The sequence below is a fragment of the Stegodyphus dumicola genome, chromosome 11, assembly GCF_044657685.1.
Source record: "Stegodyphus dumicola isolate Sdum_Otavi_A_Nest chromosome 11, ASM4465768v1".
In the NCBI taxonomy this organism is placed as follows: Eukaryota; Metazoa; Arthropoda; class Arachnida; order Araneae; family Eresidae; genus Stegodyphus; species Stegodyphus dumicola.
The window spans coordinates 145,625,887-145,637,652 of NC_140778.1; positions in this window are offsets into that span (position 1 = coordinate 145,625,887).

The window sequence follows — 11,766 nt, forward strand, 5'->3', positions numbered from 1 at the left end:
AATAAGAAGTGGGAGATTTCGATTTGCAATAGGGGACCGGAAAATAATGTCGTTTCTGCGCATGTCGACAACAACATGTTAAGGGCAGAAATGGAAGCAAATCCATGTCAAACACTCTTAATCATCCTTGGTCAACCATCCAAGAACATTTAAAGCAGAATGGAAAAATAAGCAAAGCAGGTGTTTCAGTCCCCCATAATTTGTTCGAAGAGAACAAAGCCAACCGATCCATCACATGCAACGTTTTACTTCAACGGCACCATACAGACCGTTTTTTGATCGTTTGATTACTGGAGTTGAAAAATGGGTCCTATATGATAATCCAAAACGCAAAAGGCCTTTTAATAGGTGTTACAAAAGGTTTACATTCCAAAAAGGCGCTTGTGTGTGTTTGCTGGAGTATTCGCGGAATTGTTCATTTTGAATTGCTGAAACCTGGACAAACTGTTAATGCAGATCTCTATTGTGAACAAATGGATCGAGTGAACCAATTTTTAATCGAAAATTATCCGGCGATTGTCAATAGAAAAGCATCATTCTGCAACACGACAATGCAAGACCGCACTGTGCAAGATGCACACTGGAAAAAATGAATGAATTGCGATGAGAGGTGCTGCATCACCCACCATACTCGACCGATATCGTACACTCGGATTTCCATTTATTCCGATCCCCTACAACATTTTCTTAGTGCCAAAAAATTTGAAAACTTGAATGATGTCCAAAATGCCATCTTGAGATATTTTACTCAAAAACCAATTGATTTATATCGGTCTGGGGATTGAAAATCTGCACACTAGATGGCAAAAGGTTGTTGATAACGAGGGTGATTACATTATTGATTAAAAATAAAAACGTGTTAAAAATTTATTCCTGTGAATTTAATGTAAGAAAGCGAAATTACTTTCCGGTGCCCTTATTATTATCGCAGACTCTTCCAGATCCATCGCAGTTGTGCCGTCTTGTTTGGAGACCGGACATGATTGTCTCGCTAAACATCTGCATCGCACTGGTGTATACGGCCATCCCTTGCGCACTTTGTGCAGCCAGAATTTTGAGATGGACAGAGATCATTTGTTAAAATGTTCCTCGTTGAAAGAAGAAAACCTCTACAGTCGATATTGGCGGGCTAGAGCGTTGATGTAGTTGACATCCAGAGACTACCGTATATACTCGCGTAAGTCGAGATATTTTGGACAAAAAAAAAAGACTTCAAAGTGGGGGGGGGTCGACTTATACGTGGGGCCATAAAAAATTAAAAGAATCGGAAGTTCAAAAATTTCTTTATATAATGCAGTTGTTTTCTTCCCGCGCCCAAATTGGACGACTTATGAAATAAGCCACTTACTTGAAGTAATTTCATGACTTAAATTATGTGACGAACTAATCACAGAGTTTCATACTTTAACTAGAGTACGTTTCGATTAAACCAAAGAATTTTCGGTCTCCGAACAACCGATCAATATCGAGCAATAAAAAAGTTTCGCCAACACGCCAAGAAAAGAGAAATGCAGATAGTCATTTTTAAAGATCGTCCGTTGATCATTTTTAAAAGAAAAACTTTACCGAAAAACGTTGTGTTTCCATCAGGTGTGCTGCTTCGCACCCATGAAAAGGGGTGGATGGATGCTGACGGAACAGTCGATTGGCTTAAATATGTGTGGGATAAAAGACCGGGAGCAGCTTTAAAAAAATCTTCGCTTTTAGTATACGATTCTTTTGTGGACACTTTTCTGAAGAAGTGACAAAAGTGACAAAACACCTAAAACCGACTGTGGCCGTAATTCCGGGAGGATTAACATCCGTCATTCAACCCCTAGATGCCTGCCTCAATAAGCCCTTCAAAATAAATGTTAGAAAATATTGGGCAGAGTGGATTAGTTCCGGTCGACCAACATTTACAAAGGGAGGCAACATTAAAAAGCCCGATATTACATTAATTGCTCAGTGGGTTAAAGATGCTTGGAACGAAATACCCTCTGAAATGATTATAAAATCATTTAAAAAATGTTGTATTAGCAACGAACTAGACGGTACGGAAGATGATACTGTTTATGAAAGTGAAAATGACGACGGAGGCTCTAGTAGTAATTGTAACAATACAGAGTTCGAGCCTGAAAATATGTATGATGACGAGCCAATGACAACAGAAGAGTTCTATGAAATGTTTGGCGAATCTGACCATGAATCGGACGTTGAAGGATTTTGATTTTGTTTATTTACCAGGTATTTTTTATCGTATATTTACTTTTTTTCCTCAGATGATTTTGAATAAATGTAGTACTTAAAAAAATTTTTTCGAAGTTTCTCGATCGATTTCGGAAGTGGGGGGTCGACTTATACGCGGGTTTCTTATTTTCTACGAATTTTTTATGTCGAAGTTGGGGGGTCGACTTATACGCGAGTATATACGGTAATTTATTATTATTATTATTATTATTATTATTACTATTATTTTTATTTTAATACTTAATGTATTCATTTGTTATTGCTTTTCCAAGTTTTGATGTAGTTATTGATATTGTAATGAGGCTAATTGCTGTTTTGTATTTTTTGTACATTTTTCATGCTCCAATCTCATGCACCTTTGACGCATGGGACTGATGATGTATAATCAAGTGCCTCTGCAAAAAAAAAAAAAGAAAGTGTCACAACTTTTAGGGATATTCTTCAATCCACAGAAATCACACCATTCAAAACTTCAGGATACCCACCTCTGCGGCAAGTTTTCTATGATTTTCCACATAGATGGCAATGGGTTGGTGGGCTGATGCCTACGCTGAGGAACAATTAAAGTTCACAAAGCTATCCCTTTTATGTAATTTATAAATAAGTAGTTGTCGCTACTAAAGTGGCAACTTTGCATTATTATTTATGCATTTGTAATATGTAAACTAGGTTACAGCCGAAAACATCGCGGCAAAAACATCGCGGGCGAAAACGTCGCGGAGAAAACAACGCAAGGCGAAAACGTCGTGATACAAAACCTCTTGGGAGAAAACATCGCAAAGAGAAAACATCGCAGTTCTAGTACATCGTGATACAAAATATCGTCGTCCAAAATAAAGCGGATAAAAAATTTCGCAATTTAAAAACATCGTCGTCGAAAATATCTTGGTAAAAAATAAAGTATCTACAAATCATCGCATCACGATAACATCGCAGACATGCTTTTTTCAGGCTTTAATAATAGTAAAGGGATATTTCCATAATGATTTGTGAGCGCAAGATGGAAAGAAGGATAATTTTTACTTTCATATTTTTTATTAACAAATAAATTTTTGCTGAAAAAGTAAGAAGGAAATTTAAGCATAGGAAATTAAGGCAACTTATAGCATTTAATGGAATTTTAAACTGACATAGTTAACTAACAAAGGTCATTAATAAATCATTTTTTATAAAGTTTTTATTGGTAATTTTTCATTAAAAGTATAATCTAAAAATGTTTAGAAAAAGGAAGCTACGTAACTGCATGACCTTATCTATAAAAAATTGCTAATTATGAGATTATTTTCTTCACTTTTGTCAATCTAATACTCTTATAATGAAAAATATTTCTTGTTCTGCTTAAGAATGTTAACTTAAGAATAAACTTGTTAACGTAAGAATAAACTGAAGTTTCCTTCTTAACTTTTTCAGCAAAAATGGATTAGTTAATAAAAAATATGAAAGTAAAAATTATCTTTCTTTCCATCTCGCTCTTACAAATCATTATGGGAATATCCATTTAAAATTATTAAAGCCTGAAAATAGCAGGTCTGCGATGTTATCTTCCTGCAATGATTTGTCGATACTTTATTTTTTACCGCGATATTTTCGACGACAATATTTTTAAACTGCGAAGTTTTTGAACCGCTTTACTTTCGACGACGATATTTTGTACCACGATGTTTTAGAACTGCGATATTTTCTCTTTGCGATGTTTTCTCCCACGATGTTTTGTAGCACGAAGTTTTCGCCTTGCGTTGTTTTCTCCACGACGTTTTCGCCCGCGATGATTTTGCCGCGATGTTATCGGCGGACACCGTAAACTATTATTATCTCTACATATAATAAAAGAAAGAGTCTATCTGTGTGTCTTTCGCTCGTACTGCGCGTAAGCTAATAGACCCAGGCTACGAAATTTGGTACATAGGTGCATGTAGACAAGAGCCAGTGCACCTCGAAGATAATTTTTCAAAATTCGAATCAGATTTCTTTTTACCTTTTTTTTGATGAAATCGCATCATTTTGAGTAGTTCCATTCTTTTAGAAATGTGGTTTTGGCAACAGTTTTTCATTCAATGCTTCGTATAATAGACTGCTGACTTTTAAAAATATGAGATAAAATATTGCTTATTTCATGCTGCTTATTTTTTTTTTTTTATATTTTTGGACCCGCAACACGCATATCGCCAGCCTCTGATTCTGACGCGCGTGTGTTTCGCAAGGTGTCCGCCGATAACATCGCGGACGAAAACGTCGCGGAGAAAACAACGCAAGGCGAAAACGTCGTGGTACAAAATATCGTGGGAGAAAGCATCGCAGAGAGAAAACATCGCAGTTCTAAAACATCGTAGTACAAAACATCGTCGTCGAAAATAATGCGGTTCAAAAACTTCGCAGTTTAAAAACATCGTCGTCGAAAATATCGTGGTAAAAAATAAAGTATCTACAAATCATCGCATGACGGTAACATTGCAGACGTGCTTCTTTCAGGCTTTAATAATTGTAAAAGGATGTTCCCATAATGATTTGTGAGCGCAAGATGTAAGGAAGGATAATTTTTACTTTCACATTTTTTTATTAACTAATAAATTTTTGCTGAAAAAGTAAGAAGGAAACTTAAGCATAAAAAATTAAATGCAAATTATAGGTTATACTTTTCATGAAAAATTACCAGTAAAAACTTCATAAAAACGATTTATTAATGGCATTTGTTAGTTAACTATGTCGGTTTAAAATTCTGTTAATTCTATACGTTGCATAAATTTTCTATGCTTAAGTTTCATCAGCAAAAATTTATTAGTTAATAAAAAGTATGAAAGTAAAAATTATCCTTCTTTACATCTTGCGATCACAAATCAATATGGGAATATCCATTTACAGTTATTAAAGCCTGAAAGAAGCACGTCTGCAATGTTATCGTCATGCGATGATTTGTAGATACTTTATTTTTTACCACGATATTTTCGACGACGATGTGTTTGAACTGCGAAGTTTTTGAACCGCTTTATTTTCGACGACGATGTTTTGTACCACGATGTTTTAGAACTGCGATGTTTTCTCTTTGCGATGTTTTCTCCCAGGATATTTTGTACCACGACGTTTTTGCGTTGCGTTGTTTTCTCCGCGACGTTTTCGTCCGCGATGTTTTTGCCGCGATGTTTTCGGCTGTAACCGTTTCACAAGGCACAAGGGAAAGAATTTCCTTTTTTTCCTCTCTTTCTTTATTAGCTAATGGCAAAGAGGTTTGTATATTTTGAATTATGTCATCCGCAAAGCACAATTTTGATTGGTTATTGCTTTCTGATGATAGTTTCATCCTTTTATAAATGTGGGTTTGGCAACAGTTTTTCATTTATTGCTTTGGATACTGGACTGCTGACTGTTTTCTCTTGAAAATATGAGATTTTATGCTTATTTCATTGTACTTTTTTATATTATATTTTAATTACTTAAAAAATTTTGAATGCTTTTTTTTAGGAAACAAAGTTTTTAACTTCCTTTATACCATTCGAATTCTTAAGATTTTGCAACGGGAAGTTGGTTAATTTATTTATTAAGATGATTAATATTTGTATTAAGGGATATTTATTTCATTTTAATTTTTCTAATATGTGATACGTTTTTATTGAATTTGTTCTGATAAATTTGTTCTGCAGAGTAAAATTTTGGGCAGGTATTAAATTTAATGTTTGGTGTTCCCTTTAGGCATCTTTATGGTACATTTAAAAGCCAGACATAGGCTAGCGGCTAGTATTTAATAAAAACATGTATTTTTAGTTTCTCTAAGCTTGCTTGAGAGTAATATTTAACTTTATCGGGCCTTGTATGTGATGTCATTTCAATGGCGTTGTAACCTTTTGCCCGAAAGCTGCTGAGTAGACCAATCTGCCCTCGAACAAATATTTTGAAATCCTGAAATCTTTTCTTTAGTCTACAAAGTATTTCGATGATTTTAGGGGAAGTTACAGTCACAGTTACTTCCAGGTGTAATACTGTGTTCCTATGTGACGTAATTTTACATAAAAGAGTTTTTCCTGTTGTGTAAGTGAATTTTCTTTCTCGAGAAAATTTGTTTAACTGTAAATTAAAACAATATACATTGGTTATTGGTTTTTTTAAGAAAAGAAATAGTTAAAAATGAGTATAACTATGTTAAAAATGAATATAACTATTAATAAAAAATTCCTAAATGTCTTGGGAAGTAAAACACTGAAATTTTTTCCTTTTCAAAGACTTTTTGAAATATGAAAACGTTCAGTTAGTATTCGTTAATATTTTATTTGTAATGTGTAAACCGTCAAAAAGAACCAATTAACAAAGAACAAGCATGAATAAAATATTTATTTGAAAGTGATCAGTAAATCAGTCGCTGACACAGAAGACAGAACTACACATGCAAATGTTTCTAATAAATATAAAATAGCTGATATTCAATCGAAAATAAATCAGTGAGATCAGAGAAATATATTCACAAAATAGATAATGGTTTCAAACTGTAATACAGTACAGACAGTAGATAAGCTGAAAAGATATTTAATTCATAGAATATATAGATATGTGTAGATACATATATATAAGGCAATGACACTTAAAATATGATATTCCTAAAATATTCATCACAAAATAAATATTGAAAATAGTTATAAGAGTCATCACATTATTGGTCTATGTAAATACTTTAAACAAATATGATTGGCTGGACATAAGATAAGCAATTATTCTTTTATTTTTTTGAAATGAACTTTATATGATTGAAATATGGATTCAAAAATTTGTAAAGTCTAAAATAATGATATGCTCCTTGGATGGCTGAGACTACAGATGGCTGATATTGAAATGTTGTCTAAATTTTATTCCCGACAGTTAAATGAAACTGTTGCATGGGAATAATCCGGATTTCATTCATGCCCAGTGCAAGCATTAGATATTTTACCTTTACAGCATTCCAAGAAGGCATCCAAGGTAAATTATTTTCAAGTGTTTTTATCTCGATGTGTCTACAAGCTATCCTTTCATATAATGACAGTTATTATGGCTTTATAACTTGAGTCGGATTGTTGGACATGTTGGAAATCTTTCCTGAATTTGAGACCTTATACCTTTTTTAGATTGGTATGGAATAATATTTAATTTGTACAGAATTCTTGTTAATTCTCGTTTAAACGACTTCACTATCCAGATGCAATTTGACTGAATGAAACACTTTTATTTGCATAAATTATTTTCGCCGGATGACAAACGTTTAATTTATACCAAAGATAAAATTTAACTTAAAAAGTTTAAGGTTAAGAATTTTATAAAGAAAACAAATTATCTACCCCTTTTGTATAAAAATAATTATATACTTAATATATCAGTAGTCTAAAGTTGATTGTAAATATCTACATTAATTATTGAATTATATAAATTTGTTTATTTCAATTAAACATGTGTAGATAATTTTACGCTGTATCTTTTCACCTACTATTATACGATTTTCTTCAGCAGAAAACGAAAATTTAATGATTTGAAATACTGATGGGAACTAAGTTTTCAGAGAGAACATTGGTAAGTTTAGGCTCGAAATCCAGTGGTTGTAAATTAATTTGCGGAATTAAACCTTCATTTATAGTTTACTTGGAAACTGCTTGTTAGAACAGGAGCCAGGTTCTTAGCTTTAATATTATGATAATGCGTGTTAGCATAGGAGCCAGGTTCTTAGTCTTTAATAGTTTGCAACGTGTGTTAGCACAAGAGTCAGATTCTTAGTCTTTAATATTTTGATAATGCGTGTTGGAACAGGAACCAGGTTCTTAGTCCTTAATATTTTGATAACGCGTGTTAGTACAGGATCTAGGTTCTTTGTCTTCAATATTTTGATAATGCGTGTTAGCACACTAATAAGTTCTTAGTCTTTAATATTTTGATAACGCGTGTTAGCACATGAACCAAGTTTTTAGTCTTTAATATTTTGATAATGCGTATTAGCGCAGGAACCAGGTTCTTAGTCTTTAATACTTTGATAAAGCGTGTTAGCCCAGGAGCCATCTTCTTTAATATTTTGATAACGCGCGTTGGCACAGGAGCCAGTTTCGTAATCTTTAATATTTTGATAACGTCTGTTAGCGCAGGGAGCTAGGTCATAGTCTTTTGATATGTGAATATCTTATTATTACTGCTTTAGCAGAAGGTCGTCAGTAGTTTAGTTTTGTACTTCTTTTTAATTCAGATTTCAAGTTGGAATACTGTAATTAATTTTGTATATTTGTTGGTATCAATTTCCATTATGGAATTTTAAATTATTACTGGGCAAAAAATGGTTGACAATCTAGTAAGATTAACTGAAATTGCAGAGCCTTATAAATAAATTTATACTAAAATGATTTAAAGTAAATATATTTATAATTAGAATAGAAGAGAAACACGCGAATGTGACAATCAAAATCGCAATAACAACATTGCATTTAGCGTACATATATTAAAAACACTCAATCGATTTCGAGGGCAGCTAAAGGTCTCTCCACGTCAGGAGAACGAAATTACTAGAAAGGAGAAAAAAAATAAAGCAAAGGAGTTTCAGAAACACTTGGTCGTTATCAGCACTGCACGTGGTCGTAACCGGATTTTGAATCAGAGTTACACTGGCCGCCTACTTTTACTGAGCCAGGCTATCTGATCAAACATATAACACATAGACTAAAACGCAAAAATCAGCGAAGTCAAAAAATAGGGAGTGAGGGGTATCTGCGCTTCGAACCAAGTCTGAACCTCGAATGATTCGAGGTTCAGACTTGGTGCGTACTTTTTTTTACCAGGAAATGAACAGTGGAATTTGATGTGCGGTTGCTTGCTTTGTCTTGATGAAGTTCTATTGATTGATGGTACTGTGGGTAAAGAGAAGGTATTTCGTATTTGATAAATGGGTACAATATATGTTCCTGAAAATATGTGGTGTTGCTCTTAACAGGTTTCTGTATTTTCGTTCATTTTTATTTGTTGTTATATCAAAAACCAACAACAATCATAAATCCCTTTGGAAAACTTCTTTCGGATTCTTTGACCCAGGTTCTAAGATTCCGAAGTTTTTTCTTCTCTTTGTTGATAACAAATGGAACGTTTTCTTATTTTGGTTATTTAAATATACCCAAGGTTCATCAAGTGTGACAACATTTTTCTATTTTTCTCCGACTAATTTTTTCTCATGGGGAATTCTGTAGCGCTTTCTGGTTTCGGTGATATGTCGCGGAGAAAAATGATGCACTATACGTTTTTTCGCCTTTTTAAGATTCAAATCAGGATTAATCATTTTGTTTACAGTTGACACTGAGAATTTTAATGATTATGCAAATTTCCCTTAACATTAAACTTCTTACTTTTGCAACATTTGGAACTTTCCCTTTTTTCCTTGGATGCGTATTTTGAACATTTTTTTATCTTTCGTATTGACAATATTATCTATCATTGCTTTAGACACCAAAACATCATGGCTTTCACAGCATTACTTAATAGCTAAATACGAATAATTTTCTTCGGAAAGAGCACAAACATAGCCTTCTGTTCACCGCTTCTTTAATAGTGCCATTTTGCATGAAAACAAAAATTGTCAAATTGCAGATGATAATTACACTTTCAAAAATAGAGTTGCAGCTAAACAATCGTTTTTTAAGCAGGCAATTGTTTTGTACAGCAAAACAAAGTCGTCTCAAAATGTGCGAACAACCTCCGTAATTTAATTACGTAATTTCCTTTAAATGTAATGCTCCTTGAAATGAATAAATGAACGTTGTTAAATTTCAAATTTGTGTGCCCACCAGCGGCCGAGCGGTAAAGTCGCTGAACACTGGTTGTTCGGTCCGAGGTTCGAATCTTGCGAACGGTCCGGCTGCATGGGTGTTTTCGTAGTTTTCCCCATGTGTAACGTGTATACGAGCCAGTTCCCTTAGGAAGTCCTCCACGAAGGCATCCCTTCTCTTAGGCACATAGCCCTCGAGGCTTTGCCGTAATTAAGTAACCTAACCTGAAATCTGTGCTTATATGCAAAAGCTGATTGCAAACAGTGTGGTACCTCATCGCTAATTTAAAAGTAACCCAGACTAAAGTAACTAATAGGTGGACTTAATTTTAAGAGTAGTATCCTGCCTCAGATTATGTATATATTTTTGGTGTACACTAGCCATTTTTTAGTTTTTTGCTGCTACTAAGTTCAGAAATGGTTGTCATTTTATTGTGGAGGCACCTAAGGTGGCAGCCACCGTTACCTCCTATGAGGAGATGGGATAGAGAATTTACATCCATTCCCTTCTCCTCAATTCGAACCCGGAGTTTTCGGTATGGGCAGCAGTGGCAGAATAAACGCACCAACAGTCTTCCATTCAAACTCCTTAAAATAAAGTATTTTCGATTTATTGAATATTGTAAAAAAAGTGGTGGTTTGCTGTACAAAACAATTACTTGAAAAACGATTGTTTAGATGAAACTCTATTTTTGAAAGTGTAATTATCATCTGCAATTTGACAATTCTTGTTTTCATCCAAAATGGCACTTTTAAAGAAGCAGTGAACAGAAGGCTATGTTTGTGCTCTTTCCGAAGAAAATTATTCGTATTTAGCTATTAAAGTAATGCTGTGAAAGCCATGATGTTTTGGTGTCTAAAGCAATGATAGATAATATTGTCAATGCGAAAGGGGGGAAAAATGTTCAAAATACGCATCCAAGGAAAAAAGGGAATGTTCCAAATGCCGCAAAAGTAAAAAATTTAATCTTAAGGGAAATTTGCATAATCATTAAAATTCTCAGTGTCAACTGTAAATAAAGTGATTAATCCTGATTTTAATCTTAAAAAGGCGAAAAAACGTATAGTGCATCATTTTTCTCCGCAACATATCACCGAAACCAGAAAGCGCTGGAGTATTCTCTATGAGAAAAACATATTCGGGGAAATATTGTCACAGTTGATGAATCTTGGGTATATTTAAATAACCGCAATAAAAAAGTTGCATTTGTTATCATCAAAGGGAAGAAAAAACATGGAAATCTTAGAACCTGGCTGAAAGAATCCGAAAGAAGTTTTCCAAAGGGACTTATGATTGTTGTTCGTTTTTGATATAACGACAAATAAAAATGAACGAAAATACAGAAACCTGTTAAGATCAACTCCACATATTTTCAGGAACCTATATTGTACCTATTTATCGAATATGAAATACCTTCTTTTTACCAACAGTGCCATCAATCAGTAGGACTTCATCAAGACAAAGCCACCGGCAGCACATCAAATTCCACTGTTAACTTTCTGGTAAAACTAAATTTGCTTGCGCTAACTCATGTACTCGTTTGTAATGAAAAGGAACGTTTTAGTCCTACATTTGCGTGAACAGCATCATTATGTACTCGTACATTGTACCGCATTACCAGTACATATTGTCTCCACTTTAAAGTCTGTTAGCGTTTCCAGTGACTTTAAAGTCAGTTAGCATTTCCAGTGTATTTAAACGGAACTTTAAAGTCACTTAATTTAAACGGAACTTTAAAGTGACTTTAAAGTCAGCATTTCCAGTGTATTTAAACGGAACTAATGAT